We start from the raw sequence: 13148 nt of genomic DNA on the forward strand, positions 1-13148 counted from the left end.
TCTCCTCCCAGATTCTGATGAGGCCTGAGGCTCTCTGTCTCCTCTTGACAAGGTACAGCTGTGGGCTAAATGGTGGCTCAGCAGAAGCATAGCAGTGGCTCTGCAGCCATAGGAAGGGCTGTCATCCGTGCTGCAATTATCTGGACCCTTTGGTTTTGGTGTCGTCCTACAGGAGACACTAAAGAGATTATCATTACTTTAAGGGACACAGAGAGTGAAAAACGGAAAGATTACGCTGCTATATTCACAAGAAACTCATAAAATTACTTAGATTTCAAAAATAATTTTTCCCCGAGGGTCTTGCTGATATATAATCATATATCTTTGTTTCTTTAACGGATCAATATTCTTATAACTACCACCATCTGTTTTCATTTTGCTACTTTATCACCATTGTGACTCTAACGTGCACAAGAGTTGATAAAATCTCCCGTTTTATCCATTTCATTTTTTTTCAAGCAAACACATATCTTACCTACCTCTAAGAAAAATAAATCCAATTATAAGATGTATTAAAATTTAATGGAGCAAGTTCTTGTTATAATTACCCAATAGAAACAATATTAACATATCAAATATTAATATAGCTGTCGAGAGAAGCTCAAAGATTTCCAGGGATTTTTTTTTTCTTTTTTATGCTTTAAGTGAACGGAGTCTAAGAAACAAATGTTTTCATAAAGTGGTAGCAGAAAAATGTTTTTAAAAAAGTTTAACTGTGAGTTTCACAGCTAACTAGTTGGTGACTTGGAAACATGTCAAAAGCAAAAATTATTTTTAAACAACTAATTTTAATATTAATAGGGATATTAAATATTAATTTAACAGGGAAAAGTTTCCTATAATAATCAAGATGATTCCTTGGATAAATTAGACTGGTTTAATACTTTTGGCTCAGAAATACTTATCTTTTCTCTGATTTTACCAGTATAAAATTATTGAGCATATTTTCTTGGATTTATTTTCTAATAAAAAAAAGCCAATGAATTTGGGTTTTCTAAATTTCCTCTACTGATTTTAACAGTCAAACAAGCTAATTCATATAAGATTATAAAATATTGAAATTATTTGTCAAACTAAATTAAATTATAATAGGTAGTTCTTTACAAGAGGCATCCTTACAATGCTATAAATCATCCAGACTTAATATGTCAGCATAAATTGTAATATTCAAATCCTTACTTGTAACACTTTAAACTAATATTAAATTAATTATTGAATTATCTTTGAATACCCAGAAAATTTCTGGGTAAATGTTAAAAACAAGACAACAGGCCCAAAGTGGAGTCCCTGATGCCAAGCCTCACCTCACTGACCCAAGACTTAATTACAGTTCCAGTTCTCTCAGAAATTAAATCTTAAACCTGTCAATCAGGAATCACGTGATTAGCCCTAGTTAGGTAATCTGCCCCATAGACCCCTGCCTTGCCTTAAAGGAAAGTAACCTTTCTACAATCAATCCCCCTTTTTTTTGCCTCAGACAACTTCCCGGTTCCCATTTTCTTCTGCCTATAAAAGTTTTTTATCTTGTGCAGCTACTTGGCTCTTCTTTCATCAGCTAGGTTGGATGCTGCCTGATTCATGACTAGTTGAATAAAGCCAATAAAACCTTTAAAATGTACCCAGTTGAACTTTTTAAAATTTAAGATAAAGTTCAACACATTGGTCACCAAACATCATTTGAATTTGCCCTTCTCTCTTTACAAAAACTATAGAATGGTCATCAATTAGCAGATTAAAGGATGAAATGCCTTTAAGTGATAATGATGTCTATTTTGGCCAAGTTAAATTTGATAGGATGACAGATAATTAGTACTCATGGAAAGAGATAACTAGATGCTTTTTAATCTTCTCTGCTGGAAGGATGCAAAAGTTGGTTGTTATAGATGAAGATCTCAAAAGCCCTCTCTTGGAAACCAGATCCAAAATAGGTCTTTTCCTTTCATAACAGATATTACAGCAACCCTCAATCTCTGACAATTTCTAACGATGCTAAACCTCTTTCACTATTCATAAACACTTCCCTTCAGATACAGTTATCTGATACCCAAGCATGCCACATTACCAGAGGTTTAAGAATTAACATCTACACTTAATAACATATATTGCGCCTTCAAAGTTACAGATGAAGTTGTGATGCTATGAAAATAAAGGATTTTCCCAACTTCTCTGTGAAGTCCAACAAAATTATTGAAGAGAATCCACAATCCCTAAAAAAACTAATTATTAATCTTAAAACTAGTGAATAAAATATTTTGACTCTTACTAGTTTGTACCAAACAGGGATTAAAACTTCATAATCAATAGAAAGACAATTATTTAATCTAGATTCTGGAAGGGAAGAAAAACCTTATTCAATTACTGACAGAATCTTGCCTTGTTCATAATTTTTATAACCCCCTAAAAAACTGAAGCTGGAAGCAAGAACTGAAACCTATCTAAAGAACCATTTGAACATTCACAAGTAAATTTTGTTTTATTTTTTCAAGTTTTGATATACATTTTAATCATCATTTATAAATAAATATTCTGGTTGAATTGAAGTTGTCTCCTGCCAAATGAATTACAGGCTGATACAAAAACTTAATGGATTTTGTTTTCCTGCCCAGAAATACCTTCAATAATCAATAATAATGAAAACTTATTTATAGCTAAAGTTTTTACAAATGTATGCAAAGCACTCATGTTAGACTGAAAAGTCTACATCGTCCCCAAAGCTCTAAGAGGAAAAAGGCACCTTAGATAACTTGATGTATTATTATCTTTCTTATTTTTGTAGTTAATCATACACAGCAGGTGGCAGCCACATATCCAAAAGGGACACCAACATACACCTCTATAGCCTAACCAGTACAGAAGAACTACAGCTTGGATGAACCTTGAGGACATTACGCAAAGTAAAATAAGCCGGTCACAAAAGACAAATACTATAAGGTCCCACTTATAGAAGGTTCCCAGAGTAGTCAAATTCACAGAAACAGAAAGCAGAATGGTGGCTGCCAGGGGCTGGAGAGGAGCTGGGGACTGGGGAGTTCATGCTTAATGGGTATGGAGTTCAGTATGGAAAGATGAAGAAGTTTTGGAGATGGATAGTGGCCATGGGTGCACAACAATGAGACTTTACTTAATGCCACTGAATGGCACATAGAAAAAAATGGTTAAAATGATGAATTTCATGTTATGTATACCACAGAAAGGAGAAGGAAAGTGAAGAACTTAAGATTATACAACCTGGCCATACAAACTAGCTAGAGACATGACTAGTTAAGATTCTCTCTCTCTCTCTCTCTCTCTCTCTCTCTCTCTCTGCCCCTGCCCCTCTCCCCTGCTCGTGTCCTCTCTCTTAAAAAAATTTAAAAAGTAATAATATATATAATAAAATGTTATACAGTCAAGACTATCAGTATTTTCCTTTCGATATGCTGACTTTTTTATCCTATCCTAAGATTATGAAATTACCTCTATTTTTTAACCATTTCTAGTTGGATATTTTGTTTTTACATTTAGATCTTTATTTCATCTCAATATTTTTGTATTTGCTATGTAATACACTTATTATTTTTTTAAATGGGAATCCAGTTGTCTCAATGTCATTTATCCAAGGAGCCATCCATTCCTCCCTGATTTTATTATTTTTTTTAATGTTTATTTATTTTTGAGAGAGACAGTGCTGGCAGGCGAGGAACAGAGAGAGAGAGAGAGAGAGATAGAATCTGAAGCAGGCTCCAGGCTCTAAGCTGTCAGCACAGAACCAGATGTGGGGCTCGAATTCACAACTTGTGAGATCATGACCTGAGCTGAAGTTAGACGCTTAACCAACTGAGCCACCCAGGTGTCCCCCTTCCTCCCTGATTTTAAATGCCTCATTTATCATATATTTAACTTCCATATGTACATGAGTCTGTTTCTGGGTTCCTCTGTATTCCTCTGACCTATTTGTTTATTCCTACAGCAAATCTACTAATTACTGTTGCCTCACAATATATTTTAGTATGTTAGGTCCCCCTCACTATTATTCTTTTTCAACAATTTCTTGATCATTATTCTGTTTGGGATTGCATGAAATATATATATTATTTATAGAGGACAAACATCAGCAGTTTTATTATATGAAATTTTTCCATCAAGAAACATGGTATATCTCTGTGATCACCTCTTGTTTTTTGTCCTTCATGAAACTATGTAGTTTTTCTCAGATACGTGTCTCACCTTTCTTGCTTAATTTATTCTTGAGTAATTTATGGATTTGTTGCGACTGTAAATTTTTTCTTAATTTCCATTTCTAACCAGAATATTATTATAAAGAAAAGTCATTGATTTTTGACTGCTTTATATCTAGACATCATTCTAAATTATCTTTTTATACATAACAGTATTTTTAAATCTTTGAATATTTTGAATTTTCAATTATCAGAAGGTGATAGGTAATTGCTTTTCTTTCAGAGTGAGCAGAAAAAAAGAATTCAGAGTCGAACTATTTCTAAATTGTACACAAGTGAGCAGAACACACAAAATTGTTTAAAAACTGGAAATTTTTAAAGCATTTATTTTACCAATAAAGTAAATGTTGTATCCAGAAGGAAATATAAACAAATATAAACATAATAATATAAGGTATTCAGGGAAAAAATATTTATCTATATGTAAAATTAAGCAACTTTTATGAGCCAGGCACAAAAGAGAAGGTTGGTTTAATGTAGAAAAGCAATGGTAATTTTAAATTATTTTCAGTAAGATAAAAAATTCATACCAGTAAACAACATTATATCAATTATAAACAATCCTCCCTTTGCATGTGGAACTTTAGAAAACAGACCACGAAAGCTAAAACTGCATAGCAATCCTAATAACCAACAGAAAAATTACAACCGACTGTGATGTTTGTAATTTTTGTCAAGACACTGAAAATTATCTTACTCTTGATTATAAATGTACAATGAAAGGTAAAAAACTAATATTTGCTTACTACACTATAATTTAAGATTTTAGAAACTTTTAGAATTAAAGTGTTTCATTTCTTTGTGAAAAACTTATCAAGAGTAGTTTGAACAGGTCTTACTTAACTTATTAACCAACAGTTTTCACACCTAACTTATACAAAGCAAACATCTTTTCTATACTTTGGAAAATTGTCATATTCCTTTTCCAGTTTGTATCAGATCCCAACATTCTATTCTTTGTGGTTTCAACGTCATGAGGTATCTCTCAGAGTTCCTTCCATGGGAATATATTTACTAATGCCACTTCTGGGATATCTTCAGCCTTTTCCTTACAACCGCTTTCCAGATTTATGTCAATAAATTGGCCTTCACTAAGAACCTCCAGCTGAATGTCTAGAAGCTCTCGTATGGTGACGGTGGCAACATTCCCATGGTCGGTGATCTCTTCTATATCTCCATTTATGTATGATTCAAACTTTATGTTATCACTCTTTGCTTGGTTGTTTATTTTCTACACTCATCTTTGTTGGCCAGCTCCCTATTTTAATTTTCCAATTTTGTAAAATGTTGCATGGGTTTATCACTGGGAAGCAAGGAGGCAATACGACGACGTGCTTTTCTGGCTGTGTGTGATGGGAAAACACACGCACAATGACCCATCACTGACTGACTGATAATGATCAGTTACTGATTATGATGCTCATCTGTTATCTATATAGTTCTTTGTGGGCTGAAGAACTCGCGATGAAGTTTGTATTTTATGCAACCATTCACAGTTAGTATATTGTGGTAACTGAAATTTGGGCCATGTTGTTAGGGGTGCTGGTGCTAGCTCAACTGTGGTTAATGAAATTTGTTCATTTCAGAGCCATGGAAGGCAAAAACTGTCAGTTTATCTATATTATTCATGTTTTGCTCTCAAAATACATTCCCAGGGGTGTTAAACAGACTCAGGAAAGTTCAAATGCATGGAGACTCAGTAAATATCCGTTACGAAATCTTATGGTAGTTTCTTTGAAATTAACAAGCTGATTTTAAAATTCATATGGAAATGCAAAGGACAAAGAACAGCAAAAATAATCTTGGAAAAGAAGAACAAAGTTAGAGGGCTCATAATTCCTGATTTCAAAACTTACTGCAAAGCTACAATAATCAAGATGAGTGTAGTACTGGCATAAAGATAGGCAAGCAAATCAATGGGATAGAATTGGGAATTGAGAAAGAAACCTACGTATCACTGGCCAATTGATTTTCTACAAGATGTCAAGACAATTCAATGCTGGAAAATATGTTTTCAATACAGTGCTAAGACAATTGAATATTCACATGCAGAAGAATGAATCTGGACCCCTACCTCACACCATCCACAAAAATTAATTCAAATTGGATCAAAGACCTAAATGTAAGAGCAAAGTCTATTAAACACATAGTAAAAAAACACAGGCATAAATCTTCATTACCTTGTATTAAGAGGTTAGCTTGGATTGTGGGGACTGGCTGTACAGGTCCAAAATCCACAGGACAGGCCATGAGGAAAGGCAGTAGTTTTTTATATATGAAACCTAAAGCACAAGCAATAAAAGATCAATAAGTTGAACGTCATCAGAATTAAAAACTATTGTGCTTCAAGTGACACCATCAAGAAAGTGAAAAGATAACCCACAGAATGGGAAGAAAACTTTGCAAATCATATCTGATAAGGGGCTTATATTTAGGATATGGAAAGAACTATCACAGCTCAGTAATAAAAAAGACAAATATTCCAATTTGTAATGGGTAAATTATCTGAATAAACATTTCTCCGAAAAATATATACAAATTGCCAGTAAGTTCATGAAAAGATTCTCTACATCAATAGTCATCAGGGAAATGCAAATCAAAACCATGGCATATCCCTTTATACCCACTAAAAGGGCTATCCTGCAAAAGTTAAAAAAATAACAAGGGTTGATGAGGATGTGGAGAAATTAGAACCCTCATACACTGCTAGTGATAATTAAAATATTGTAGAAGGGAGAAGTTAAGATGGGGGAGAAGTAGGGGGACCCTGGGCTTTCCTTATCCCTCAAACATGGCTGTATTGATGTCAGATTACTTGGAACACCCAGGAAATTGATCTGCAAAGTAGCAGAAGGACTTCCATGGTTGGAGGGAGATAGCTTGGCAGGTACAAGGTGTGTGGAAGTAAACAGAGAGGGGAAAAATATGTGGTGCTATGGAGGGGAGGGAACCCTTTCTGTGGGAGGACAAAAGGGAGAGAGAGAGAGAGTTTTGAAAGTGCAGCATCGAGTTAGCACAAGAGAAAAACCTCTCTGGACCACGGATTGCAGTGTGAGAAGTACCGAGTGTCCCAGTTCTTTTTTGCCAGCAGCTTTTGGAACTCAAACTCTGGAGGTTTTGGAAGTGGATGACTTCTCCAGAGCAGAGTTGTGGCACATGCTCCTGTCGGGGAGGGAGCCGGCCACGCAGTGCATAGCATGGTATAGAGATCTCCAGGGTGCACTGGGAGAAAATAGTCCCCTTCTTGGAACACTTTTGGAAGAGGGCTTATTGCCTCCCCAAGGACAAAAGACTCTGTAAGTGCCAATGAAAGGCCTTGCATCAGCAGGGTGAAGAGGCTGTACTCCAGAGAAGAGTGGATCCATGTCATGCCAAGTCCTGTAAGAGTTTAGGCTTTGAGTACCAGCTGTGCACCAAAGAAAAAATGCAGGAGAGTTGTGGCACAAGGTGAGCTGACTGCCTTCACTATTCTGTAAGGGCTGCCCGAACAACGGGGTTGAGATTCATTGTCTGGGGACAAGAGATTGGGGCGGTGCCATTTCCCCCCAACCAACATTGTGGGACTTCGGAGAACAACACAGTGGCCCCCCGTGGAGGCAAGACCCTCTTACACCAAACCCTGCCCCTCCGTGCCAGACAACTGCTTATTTACTGGGGCAGGACTGACTCTGAGCCAATGCAGCTGGCCTCTCCTCCCGATCAGCACAGCCAGCAACCCCATGTACCAACAAACAGCTGTTTTTTTCTCTTTTTCTTCCTTCTTTTTTCTTTCTTTTTGTTAATGCTTATTTATTTTGAGAAAGAGCACAAGCAGGGGAAGGGCAGAGAGAGAAAATCCCAAGCAGTGTGTGCACTGACAGTGCAGGGCTCGAACTCACAAACTGTGAGATCATAACCTGAGCCAAAACCAAGAGTTGGATGCTTAACCAACTCAGCCACCTAGAGCCCTCTCTTTTCTTCTTTTTGAATCAGGCTCATAGTTTCTTTTTTGTTCTCTTTTGTTTCTTTCCCCTCAAACTCTGTCTCTCTCTCTTTTTTTATCAGGATTTTTTATTCTTTTTTCTTTTCTTTCTTTTTTTTTTTTTTCTTTTTCTTCTTTTCTTTTTCTTTGGAATCAGAGCACGTGTGTGTGTGTGTGTATGTGTGTGTGTGTGTGTGTGTATACATACACATATACATACATATATTATTCTCTGGTTGTTTTGTTCTCTTTCCTTTTCCTTTTTTGGGATCAGTTTCCTCCTGCCCCCACTTTTTCCCCCCAGGGTTACTTTGACAAACAAATCCAAGCACACCTGGTTAAAGGTCCAAACACTCCATCACTGCAAGCAGGGAGGAACTCTGCAGAGAACTGACCAGTGGGAAAGAGCAGCTAAAACGCAACAGCAGAGTGAACACAGTATACACCAAAAAACACTTCTTGAAGTGCCAGACACTGGACCATGTATGACCCCATTTTAATATAGCAGTAGTCTCAGGTGTAGGAAACGTAATAAGCTTTTAAAACACGCAAAAGACATAAATTTAGCCAAAATGACAAGATGAAGGAATTCTCCCCAAAAGAAAGGTCAAGGAGAAATCACAGGCAGGGCCTTCTCAAAACAGATATAAGCAATATATCTGAACAAAAATTTAGAATAACAGTCATAAGACTAATAGCTGGGCTTGAAAAAAGCATAGAAGACACAAGAGAAACCCTTGCTGCAAAGATCAAAGACCTAAGAACCAGTCAGGATGAATTTTAAAATGCTATAACTGAGATGCAAAACAAACTGGATAGAGTGACTATGAGGATTAAAGAAGCAGAGGAGAGAATAGGTGAAATAGAAGGTAAAATTATGGAAAATAATGAAGCGGAAAAAAAGAGGGAAAGGAAATTACTATATCATAAGGGGAAACTTAGAGAAGTGACTGAGTCCATAAAATGAAATAATATCCATATCATAGGAGTCCTAGAAGAAGAGCTGGAAAAGGGGCAGAAGGGTTATTTGAACAAATTATAGCTAAGAATTTCCCTAATCTGGGGAAGGAAAAAGGCATACAAGTCCAAGAGGCACAGAGAACTCCCTTCAAAAATCAACAAAAAACAGGCCAACACCACAATATGTCATACTGTAACTTGCAAAATATAAAGAGAGAATTCTGAAAGCAGCCAGGGACAAAAGGTCCATAACCTACAAGGGTAGACACATAAGGTTAGTACCTGACCTGTCCACTGAAACTTAGCAGGCCAGAAGGGGGTGGCAGGAAATATTCAAAGTGCTGAATAGGAAAAAAATGCAGCCAAGAATCCTTTATCCAGCAAGGCTGTCATTCAGAATAGAAGGAGATATAAAGGCTTTTCCAGACAAACAAAAACTAAAGGAGTTTATGACCACTAAACCATCTCTGCAAGAGATTTTAAGGGGACTCTGAATGGAGGGGAAAGAAAAAAAAAAAAAAAGAAGAAGACCAAAGCAACAAAGACTACCAAGGACCAGATAAAATCACCAGAAACACCAAATCTACAGGTAACACAATGGCTCTAAATTCTTATCTTTCAATAATCACTTTGAATATAAATGGACTAAATACTCCAATCAAAAGACACAGGATTTCAGAATGGATTAAAAAAAAAATAGATCCATCTATATGCTGCCTCCAAGAGACTCATTTTAGACCTAGAGTCACCTGCAGATTGAAAGTGAGGGTATGAAGAACCATCTGTCATGACAATGGAGGTCAAAAGAAAGCTGGAGTAGTCATTTTTATATCAGACAAATTAGATTTTAAAACAAAGACTGTAACAAGAGATAAGTAAGGACATTATATCATAATTAAGGGGTCTATCCACCAAGATCTAATAATTATAAATATTTATGCCTCCAACTTGGGACACCCAAATATATAAACCAACTAATCACAAACATCAAGAAACTCTTTAATAATAATAACATAATAGAAGACTTTAATACCTCACTTGTAGCAATGGACAGATCATCTAAGCAGAAAATCAACAAGGAAACAATGGCTTGGAATGACACACTGGACCAGATGGACTTAATAGATATATTCAGAACATTTCACCCTAAAGCAGTACAATACACATTCTGCTCAAATGCACATGGAACATTCTCCAAGATAGATCACATACTGAGTCACAAATCAGCCCTCAACAGGTACAAAAATAGTGAGATCATACCATGCACATTTTCAGATCACAACACTATGAAACTTGCATTCAGTCACAAGAAAAAATTTGGAAAACCCTCGAATATATGGAGGTTAAAGAACATCCTACTAAAGAATGAATGGGTTAACCAGGAAATTAAGGTAGAAATAAAAAACTACATGGAAGCAAATGAAAATGAAAACACAACAGTCCAAAGTCTCTGGGATGCTACAAAGGCAGTCTTGAGAGGTAAGTATATTGCAATTCAGGCCTATCTCAAGAAGCCAGAAAGGTCCCAACTACACAACCTAAACTTACAACTAAAGGAACTAGAAAAGGAGCAGTAAATAAAGCCTAAAGCCAGGAGAAGAAGGGAAATAATAAAGATTAGAGCAGAAATAAATGATACAGAAACAAACAAACAAAAACACCAGTAGAACAGATCAATGAAACTAAAAGCTGGTTTTTTTGAAAGAACAAATAAAATCGATAAACCCCAAGCCAGACTTATCAAAAAGAGAAAGGACCCAAATAGATAAAATCACAAAAGAAAGAGGAGAGATCACAACGAACACCACAGAAATACAAACAATTATAAGAATATTATGAAAAATTATATGCCAACAAACTGGGCGATCTGGAAGAAATGGACAAATTCCTAGAAACCCACACACTACCAAAAACTGAAACAGGAAGAAATAGAAAATTTGAACAAGCCCATAGCCAGCAAATAAACTCAATAAGTTATCAAAATCTCCCAACAAAAAGAGAGTCCTGGGCCAGATGGCTTCCCAGGGGAATACTACCAAACATTTAAATAAGAGTTAATACCTATTCTCCTCAAACTGTTCCAAAAACTAGAAATGGAAGGAAAACTTCTAAACTCATTCTATAAAGCCAGAATTACCTTGATTCCCAAACTAGACAAAGACCCCACTAAAAAGGAGAATTACAGGCCAATATCCCTGATTAACTTTGATGCAAAAATTCTCATTGATACTAGCAAATCAAATTCAACAGTATATTAAAAAAATTATTCACCATGATCAAGTGGGATTCATTCCTGGGCTGTAGGGCTGGTTCAATATTCACAAATCAATCAACATGATACATAACATTAATAAAAGAAAGGATAAGAACCATATGATTCTCTCAATCAATGCAGGAAAAGCATTTGACAAAGCATTTGCAGAAGGCTTGTTAAAACCCTCAAGAAAGTAGGAACAGAAGGAACATCCTTCAACATCACAAAGGCCATATATGAAAGACCCACAGCTAACATCATCCTCAATGGGGAAAAACTGATAGCTTTCCCGCTAAGGTGAGGAACATGACAGGGATGTCCACTCTCACCACGGTTGTTCAACATAGTACTGGAAATCTTAGCATCAGCAATCAGACAATAAAAAGAAATAAAACGTACATGAATTGGCAAAGAAGAACTTCCACTCTGCAGATGACGTGATACTCTACATGGAAAACCCAAAAGATGCCACAAAAAAACTGCTAGAACTGATACATGAATCCAGCGAACTTGCAGGATATAAAATCAACTTATAGAAATCGGTTGTATTTCTGTACACTGATAATGAAGCAGAAGAAAGAGAAATCAAGGAAGTGATCCCATTTATAATTGCACCAAAAACTATAAGATACCTAGGAATAAACCTAGCCAAAGAGGTAAAAGATATGTACACTGGGAGCGCCTGGGTGGGTCAGTCAGCTAAGCTGCCAACTTCGCCTCAGGTCATGATCTCACAATTTCAAGTTCAAGTTCCACATTGGGCTCTGTGCTGACAGCTCAGAGCCTGGAGCCTGCTTCAGATTCTATGTCTCCCTCTCTCTCTGCCCCTCCCCTGTGCGTGCTCTGTCTCTCTCTGTCTCAAAAATAAATATACTAAAAAAATTTTTTTTAAAGATCTGTACACTGAAAGCTATAGAAAACACACAAAATAAATTGAAGAAGACAGAAAGAAATGGAAAGACATTCCATGCTCAAATGTATATACTACCCAAAGCAATCTACACATGCAATGCAATCCCTATGAAAACAACACCAGCATTCTTCACAGAGCTAGAAAAAACAATCATAAAATTTTTATGGAACCAGAAAAGGCCCCAAATAGCCAAAGTAATATTGAAAAAGAAAACCAAAGCTGGAGGCATCATAATCCCAGACTTTAGCCTCTACTATAAAGCTGTAATCATCGAGACAGTATAGTACTGACACAAAAACAGACACTCAGACTAATGGAACAGAATAGAGAACCCAGAAGTAGACCTACAAATGTATGGCCAACTAATCTTTGACAAAGCTGGAAAGAGTATCCAATGGAAAAAAAGATAATCTCTTCAGAAAATGGTGCTGGGAAAACTAGACAGCGACATGCAGAAGAATGAAACTGGAACATTTTCTTACACCATCAACATCATTCATCATCAGAAAAATACAAATCAAAACCACAATGACATATCACCTCACACCTATCAGAATGGTTAACAACTAAGGAAACAACAGATGTTAGTGAGGATGTGGAAAAAGGGGAACCCTTTTGCACTGTTGGTGGGAATGCAAACTGGTGCAGCCACTCCAGAAAACATATGGAGTTACCTCAAAAAATTAACAATAGAACTACCCTACAATTGAGCAGCTGTACAACTAGGCATTTATCCAATGGATACAAAAATGCTGATTTGAAGGGGTACATGCATTCCAATATTTACGGTGGCTCTATTAACTATAGCCAAATATGGAAAGAGCCCAAATGTCCATCAACAGA

General features: G+C 36.3%; 1 protein-coding gene across 3 annotated transcripts in view; it reads right to left on the minus strand.

Annotated features, from left to right (window-relative positions):
• The window catches only part of LOC101100956 (probable protein BRICK1), a 67020-nt gene extending 60502 nt beyond the window's left edge, over positions 1-6518 (minus strand). Inside the window, exon 1 of one of the 3 annotated variants that reach the window (XM_045052811.1) lies at positions 6398-6516. The gene's annotated coding sequence lies outside the window, so the exon portion shown is untranslated. Of the gene's footprint in view, positions 1-6397 lie in introns of all 3 variants that reach the window. The other 2 variants (XM_045052810.1, XM_023250603.2) reach the window with 2 other exon arrangements.
• Positions 6519-13148: the final 6630 nt, after the last annotated feature.

This window comes from Felis catus, chromosome A2, assembly GCF_018350175.1.
Source record: "Felis catus isolate Fca126 chromosome A2, F.catus_Fca126_mat1.0, whole genome shotgun sequence".
Lineage (NCBI taxonomy): Eukaryota > Metazoa > Chordata > Mammalia > Carnivora > Felidae > Felis > Felis catus.